The sequence below is a fragment of the Falco rusticolus genome, chromosome 4, assembly GCF_015220075.1.
Source record: "Falco rusticolus isolate bFalRus1 chromosome 4, bFalRus1.pri, whole genome shotgun sequence".
NCBI lineage: Eukaryota > Metazoa > Chordata > Aves > Falconiformes > Falconidae > Falco > Falco rusticolus.
In genome coordinates this window covers 26,307,145-26,314,467 of record NC_051190.1, presented here as the reverse complement: position 1 = coordinate 26,314,467, position 7,323 = coordinate 26,307,145, and positions in this window count along the sequence as shown.

The window sequence follows — 7,323 nt, the reverse complement described above, 5'->3', positions numbered from 1 at the left end:
GTTACAGGCAGTATCTACTATTTCTTCCTGTTGGAGTTTTACAGGCTTGGAGAGGGTAGGGTTTAGATTGTAGTTTGTGAGGGGTTTACCCCTTCCTATCAGCACTGATTTCACACACACACACGCATCCCTCCATTCCCGGAATGGCTGTTCAGGGGTTTTTGTCTGAGTGATGGTGAGGAGTTGTTCGGTATTTTGTGTAGTCAGGAACAAGCACTTCAGTAGGAACTGCCAACAAGGTTGTGGGAAATCAACTCTTGATTTTTGTAGGCTAATAGGAAATAACAATAAAGCAAGTAAAGCAAAACCACAGCTAATAGCATGTAGGCAAATCAGCGGTTAGAATGCAGAGGACTGTCCGAGGGGATGGGGGTCAGCGTTGTGATGAGCTGGAGCACTGACCTGGTTTGGCAATTCCCTCAGGAAAGTGTCCATGAGCAACATGTGCCAATTCCAGGCTGGCTGACGCAGCCAGTTCAGGTGTGTCTGCACCAATGCACAGTCAATTGACAGTCGAGGGAGCTGGGAGATGGTCGTAGCTGGCATGCAACACTCATCTACTGCATGTCAGAAAACTTGCCGCAACCCTCAGCTCCGGAACAAAGGTTGGTTCCTGCCAACTAAGGATAAATGGGACTCAGTACCTTTATCTGTGCTGATGCTGGGGTATCTATTATTGCTGTCAGGTCTTAGTTTTTTTAATTGCTCTTAATGTTTCCAGAGGTAAAGTCTAACAAGCAACACTAGCATTTGCCAAGCTTGAAACTGTTCTGTTCCCCTTGGTGTGTGACAATCCCATCTGCACATACTGGGCTAGCGAAGGGTAGCTAATAAAGCCTGGAAAGTTATGCTGGCATTTGGGCTCACCGCATCTGGCACGGTCTAGCACTAGACAGTGGTGCTGGCACTCAGGCCTGCTGAGCTCTGCCCCTGCCTCCTGTGACCTTGCTGCATTGCTTGCTGCGTAAAGGTGCCTTCTGCTTCTGTGTGCTGTGCTACTGCGGGCTGTCGGTTTCCCTTTCGAGCATTCCCGATGCGGAAGCCTCTTCCTGCTCCTCGGTTTTCCCTCCCGTGTATCACATCGCACCGCGCTTCTTGGCTTCTGTCGTCCGTTACTGCAACGGTGCTTCGCAAGGGTGAAACTACGGGGAAAATTTGCTTTGCATCTTAACGAAGCAAGCAGTAGAGGGCAACAAAGCATGCATTTCGTTGACTTTCCTGTCTTAGGCTTCCCTGGAATAGCGGACTGCTCCAGGTATCAAATGTTTACCTCATGCTAGTCCCTTTTCTGTGGTTTTGGGAGATTTTGGTGACTTCAATTATATTTCAAACTAGTGTACGATACCTCTCATATAATTACCTAAATGAGGGACGTGTTATTTTTCTGCCTGCAGCTAAAGTCTGCACTTGGAAGTATATTAAAGCCCTGGATGCTATTTCCAGCATGTTTCCTGCCTGATCATATATGGAGAAATTCTGGCTTTTTTATCAGGTCACTAACAGATTGGAAAGGGTGAATGAGTTTTATCTGATAATTTTGTAACGGTGGCTTTCTTTCACAGAGCGCTCTGTGTGTGATATAGGGCATTGCTTTGCTTGTAGGAAAGCGACTTCAGCTGTGGCCAGCCTTCAGAGGTTCTCTTAGTGGCAGGGCTGCTTTGGGTTAGATCCTGTGGCTTGTTTTGTTCCTCCCGTGGCCAAAGCCAACAGCAGATGGGAGCCAGGTGTGTACCTTGCTTAAAGATGAGAAGGTCTCTGCTGGCACAATTCAGTTGTGCCACACACAATCTCTTTAGTGCATGTGCAGACATGTGTGGGCTCACACAGACCAGACGTAGGTAAGGGGACTGATACACAGCAGTCATGAAACAAGCATCGATTTTAGAGAAGGAATCAAACTTACTTGGCATGGTTGTCTGCTCTGGATGCTTTATGGAGGAGAAAGAGAATTTGGAAGGAAGATCACAAGACAGTCACGACTTCAGCAAAGCTGTTTCTTTTGAGATACAGGGATGCAACCCAACCTTTCTGCATGGGCCGAGGTAGGAAGAAATCCCACAGAGTTTTACGGAAGCATTGCTTTGAATTAGCGGATCTGTGAGAAAGAAAACAGCTGAGTTAAGTTAATGTGTTTCCCACAGCAGATATCGGGCAGTTATTTCATGGAGTCCCTCAAAGTTCTGTTTTTCCCAGAACACCAAGCTCTAAGTCTAAACTCAAATCCCAGCTGGTGCTGGATGGGGACTTCCCTTTCAAATGCCAAGTACGGTCAGGCAAAGCTGGACTTTCCCTGCTTCTTCCACTCTTGACATCTGGCCCAAGCTACTAGTAGTGCAAAAAAGTGGATTCTGTGACTATGCCTCTTGCCATGCTTCTTAGATGGGATAAGAGGTAGGCAAGTAGCCTATATGGCTAGAGCATGTGGCTGGAGATTCAAGAGATTAAAATTTAGTTCTTTCTTAGTCGTAAGCTTGTTGCTAGCCTCCAGGTAAGTAACTTCATCTTCTGTAGCCATGCTTCACTTTCTGCAAAATGGGGATAAAAATAGCAGTTTCAGCAGCCTTTGCCTGTATTTCCTATTTAGATGAAAATCTCTTTCAGGGAGGCTATTTTAATGTGCTTGTACTGCACAGTCCTGGGCCTGAGATCGTTCGCTATAATAAAATCACTCATATCAGTCTGTCCCACAAATCTCCTTTACATCTGGTTACATCTTGCTTTTGAATCTGAGGACCTGCTCAATATTTGCTATGTTTGCTTAAGAAACAGTGGAGTTTATTTTCCATGTATTACTACATTCATTATGCAAACGTCGTGGCCCTTATTTCCGCAAGAACTTGCACTGTGCATCTTGCTTTGTGGTGTAAGATGAGCAGAAATGATAAGAACAGAAGGAGGGAGATGGGAGAGCTCCTTTGGCAGCAAAACGATGTAGCTCAAATGAGAATTGTAGAAGCTTTGCATGTCAGAGCATGCCTTGAGCTGCTCAGAGGCTGCCCCGTGTCCTCATAGCTGTCAGCTCTGCTTGCATTACCATACCTGCTTAGCTGCAACACCGAGCAGGTAGCATATGACAAGCACTGAAATCAACTTGTTGATCAGGCCCTACACGATGTGACTTGCTGTTGTGATCCTAAGGAGTTTGACTTGGAAAGCAGCTAGAGATCTTATTTCCCTTTTGCCTAGCTCCTCCCAAGGTGTTGTGCACTTTTCTGTAGTAGAGTTTGGCCCAGTGACTGAATCAGATTAGATTACTAGTTTGCCAAAACCCCCAAACGCTTTGTGCTATGAAATATTTTAAGAAGCAGCAAAGAATAAGTTAACTAGATGAGATGTCAAGCCTGCAATTGCACCACTGGAAAGCATTTTGAAACCCTTTGGGCGTTTTGTTTGGTTTGGTTTTTAAGCAAGTACTGAGATATTAACTCTTTTGTTCAAAACAAAAGCTATTGCAATTAATTGAATTCTATTATCCAAATCTCCCCCTGGCAATTTCAGTTAGTAAACTTTACTGCATTTTTTTCTAATATACTTATCACATTTATACTTGCACAGTAAGTGCTGAATTCCACCTGAGAAATGGCTGCATTTCAGAAGTGGATGAGTTACCAGCTAATAAATGATTTTCCAGATATTTTTGGATCCCTTAGGGCAGAAGGCATTAAGGAGCTTTCTAGTGATAGTGTGCTAAGGTATTGCTAATCGGGAAGTCTGTTCTCTTGCTACTGGGCACTGTGAATTGCTAAGCACCTCTCAGTATTTCCATCAGCTCTTGCTTTTCTAGAGACTAATGGCTGAAAGCAGTATTAGCCGAACTCTAATGAATGTCAAGCAAAGCATTTCAGAGCAACAAGTGAATGAACATATATTGAAGTGTTGTTTCAAGCGTGCTGCCCAGGGAATGTGAAGGGCAAGCCATTTTACCACCCACGCCGATGCAAAAGACAGTGTCAGACCTTGCGGAGCTGCTGAAGTCGGTGGGCTGTAAAGCGTGGCTGGAGCCTGGCTGGCTCCCTCAAGCCGTACGCTGCAGAGAGCCTGCGTGCTGCTTATTTGGGTTGCTTGGCCAAAGCTGCTTCACTATAAATACATTGTCAAAGCTGTTCTGAGAGCAGGGCTGTTTCACATCACTATTTTGTGTTAGAGATGTTAAGCAGAAAGTGTGGCTGATTGTTTTGCCTACCAAATCAGGAGCATCCCACTGCTACCCTCTGCCACAGAAAAAATATGGTCAGTCCTGCTAAAGAAATAGTATTAACTCATCATCTTCATTTCTGGGCTTCCTGTGGGCCAGGTCCTGATCCTAGTGATTGCAGCACTGAGGCTGTGAAGCCAGGTGCGATGGCCTCAGCCATCTGCTTGGAAATTTTTGCAGATGTGTTCTGCTTCACAGAGTGATGCTAGCATCGCTTACAGTCGTTCAGCTGACAACAGGTAACTTGGTAAGCTTTCATGAATTGGTTATGTTCAGCCATATGCCCTTGAAAAGCATCGCCACTCAACTCTGTAGAGCTAGTTGAGATCAGCCCTCAGCTGAGTGGGTAGGGCTGACTTGAGCAGGCGTTGAAGAAGGAGAAAGCCCCACATCTTGTCTCCTCAAGGTTGTCATGTCCATGTACTTACCCCTGGGTAAAAACCTGATCGCTTTTTTGTGTTGGAGACAAAGATTAAGACGTCAACGTGACTACAAGAAGCAGGAGGCAAATTCATGTTTTCCACTACCTTTAATTAAACTTATGTAAAATCAAAACACAGACAGATTTCAGGCACTTGTCTGCATGCTGCTCTGTTTGCTCCCTGTCATTGAAATCCAGGGGGAATGGTAAATGCAGATGGAACTTGTTCAAACTGAACAAATGCTCTGGAAAGTGCCATTTCCAAACATTGTTCTTTTCCCCCATTTGATGGGGAAGATGTTCAAGATGCAATATCCTTTCCCGTTATTGGCCGGCTCAGTGTGTCTGTTAGCTTATTTGCAGCAATAGGAAGTGAAACAGAAATACAGTTTGCATGTCAGCTAGAGATAGCTACTGTCTGTATCTGCACCATAGCAGGGGAAAAAAGCTAGCACAACATGATGTGAAAAATGATTGTGAACATACTGCACACAGCAGAAGTTGGAGATATGAACCTCCAAGAAAGAAGACAAGATTAGAAGCGGGGGTTTCAGTGGGAATCTTGCCCCCTGCATCACAGTCATGCCCTGAAGCGAACAAACCATGTATCTGTCTGGAAACAGTTATGATTTGTCCTACAGTTGCATTTGAAAGATTCAGGCAGCATCTTGGTCCCTTGTGCTTTGTGTTGTCTAAAATATGCCTGTCCCAGTCAGGACAGATGAGCTGGGCAAGACATTTTAGAAAGGGGGAGGACTGAAGTGTCTTTCCCCATGTCATCAGAAAACCAAGAGCAGACCCCAGAGATCTAGAGGATTCCCTGTGCAGTAGCCCTGGCAGCACGCAGCTCTCCTGTGTCTACGTCCCACGGCACAGCTTTCTTAATTCTGTTGGTTTTCTGAGGGTCTGTCCACAACCTTTTACGTATGCGAGCTGCTTGTGTTGCACAGACAAACCTGGGGTGTTTAGGGTGGCAGTGGTTGTACAGGGCACCTGCTTGTGGGGTGAGGTGTGGGGTGTGCTGAGCCCAACCCAGACAAGGGAGCTTCCCTGGCACCAGCCCCCCCTGGAGAGCAGGGCTGCCTTTGCTGTTGTACATAACTCTGGGCTGATGGATCCAGGACAGTTTGTTCTCAAAGCATGAAAAAATTATTTGTGAGGACGCTTGGACAACTGCTTCTAAACTGCTGCAGGTGTTTGAAAAAAAAAATCACCTATGATAATCCCTTCGATGGTCTTTGTTCTCAACCTGCAATTCAGGGATGAGCTGGCAATGCTTTTGACACTGGAGTGCAATCCTTGGTCAGCCCCATGAGACATCCTGCCAGAAGAAAGCAGGGGGGACCAACCTGGCATCTTCTTTGTAGCCATTTCTTTTTTGCATAGTAAAATGTGGTTTCTACTGAGCTGGTGACACTGAGGAACGAAAGGCTGAATTCTGCTTTTCCTGCTGAGAGTCAGAAATAGATCTGGAGAGATGATGACTCACCTGTAATTGAGAAAAACTGAATGGCATCATCATGAGTTTTAACAGTTAAATTCTGATTCCACCTGCTAGAAAGAACAGACCAACAAAGCTGCAAAAGGCCAAAACGAGCCAGAGACAGGGCCCAGTGCATGGAAATCCTTTGCTCTGTTAGTGTTCTGCATGTAAGAGGTTTAACGCGCCTGCTAGACGTGTACCCTGTGCGATCTGGCAGTGGCACCGGTCCCTCACATGGGGAAGCAGCTGTATGGACAGCAGGTCGGGAGGAGAGCCAGCGGTGCAGCCACGAGAAGCCCCCCAGCCCCAACTGGAGGCCTGCTCCATACCAGCGATGCATGCATATTCCTCTCTGTGACTTTCCCTGCAGTTCCCATCTGAAGCAGAGATGATGTCAGAGTTGTCATGGCATCCGTATCTATGGAACCAGGATCATCATCACGGTGCTACGAAAACTAACTCAAGAGATGGTCCTGGAGCCTCGGGGGGGAACTCCCTTTGCAGTAATAGAGGGTTTCCCTTGAAGGTTCCTTTTTCCTCCTTCCTAGTGTCCCTGAGGCAGGAGCAGGGACGGGGCTTGACCTCCTCCTGTCCCACGGCAGCTCTGGGTGCCTCCTTTCCTGCTCGAGGAGAGCCAGAGCTGCAGCCCCATCAGGCTTCACCCCTTTTCTTGCACCAGCTATCGGGTGTGTAGCAGCGTGCCTTGCTCTGGAGCAGCCACCAACCCCTCCCCTCGGTCACGCCAGCGTGGCAGCTCTTGGCCAACGGTCCCGTGTGAGCTGCCTGTGGGCACCCAGGTCGCACTGTAAGTCAGAGCCCTGCCTGCACTGCGGTGGTGCTGCCTGCTGCACGGCCCCCAAGGCTCTCGCTCCGCAGAATTGGTGACAGCGGCCCTTTCTGCTGTGACATCTGCCTGTCCCCGCTGTCAGCAGGGACACCCCTGGGTCTGGGCAGGGAAAGGGCATTTATATTAGGGGGCCAAGGTGTGCCTCTGCAGCAGAGGTGCGCTGAGCAGTGTGCTGACCCGTGGGGCTCTGTGCCATAGCAGCTCCTTCCTGCCAGCGGCCCAGGCACTTACAGCCACGTGGGCTGCCCTGGCCCCAGCACAGGTAGCCCTTGCCATTGCATGGTGACAGTGGCACAGCAGGGTGACCCTTGCAACAACACCATACCCCTGGCCTTGGCACACTATCTCCCAGAAGCAATGTGGTGCCTTAGGATGGC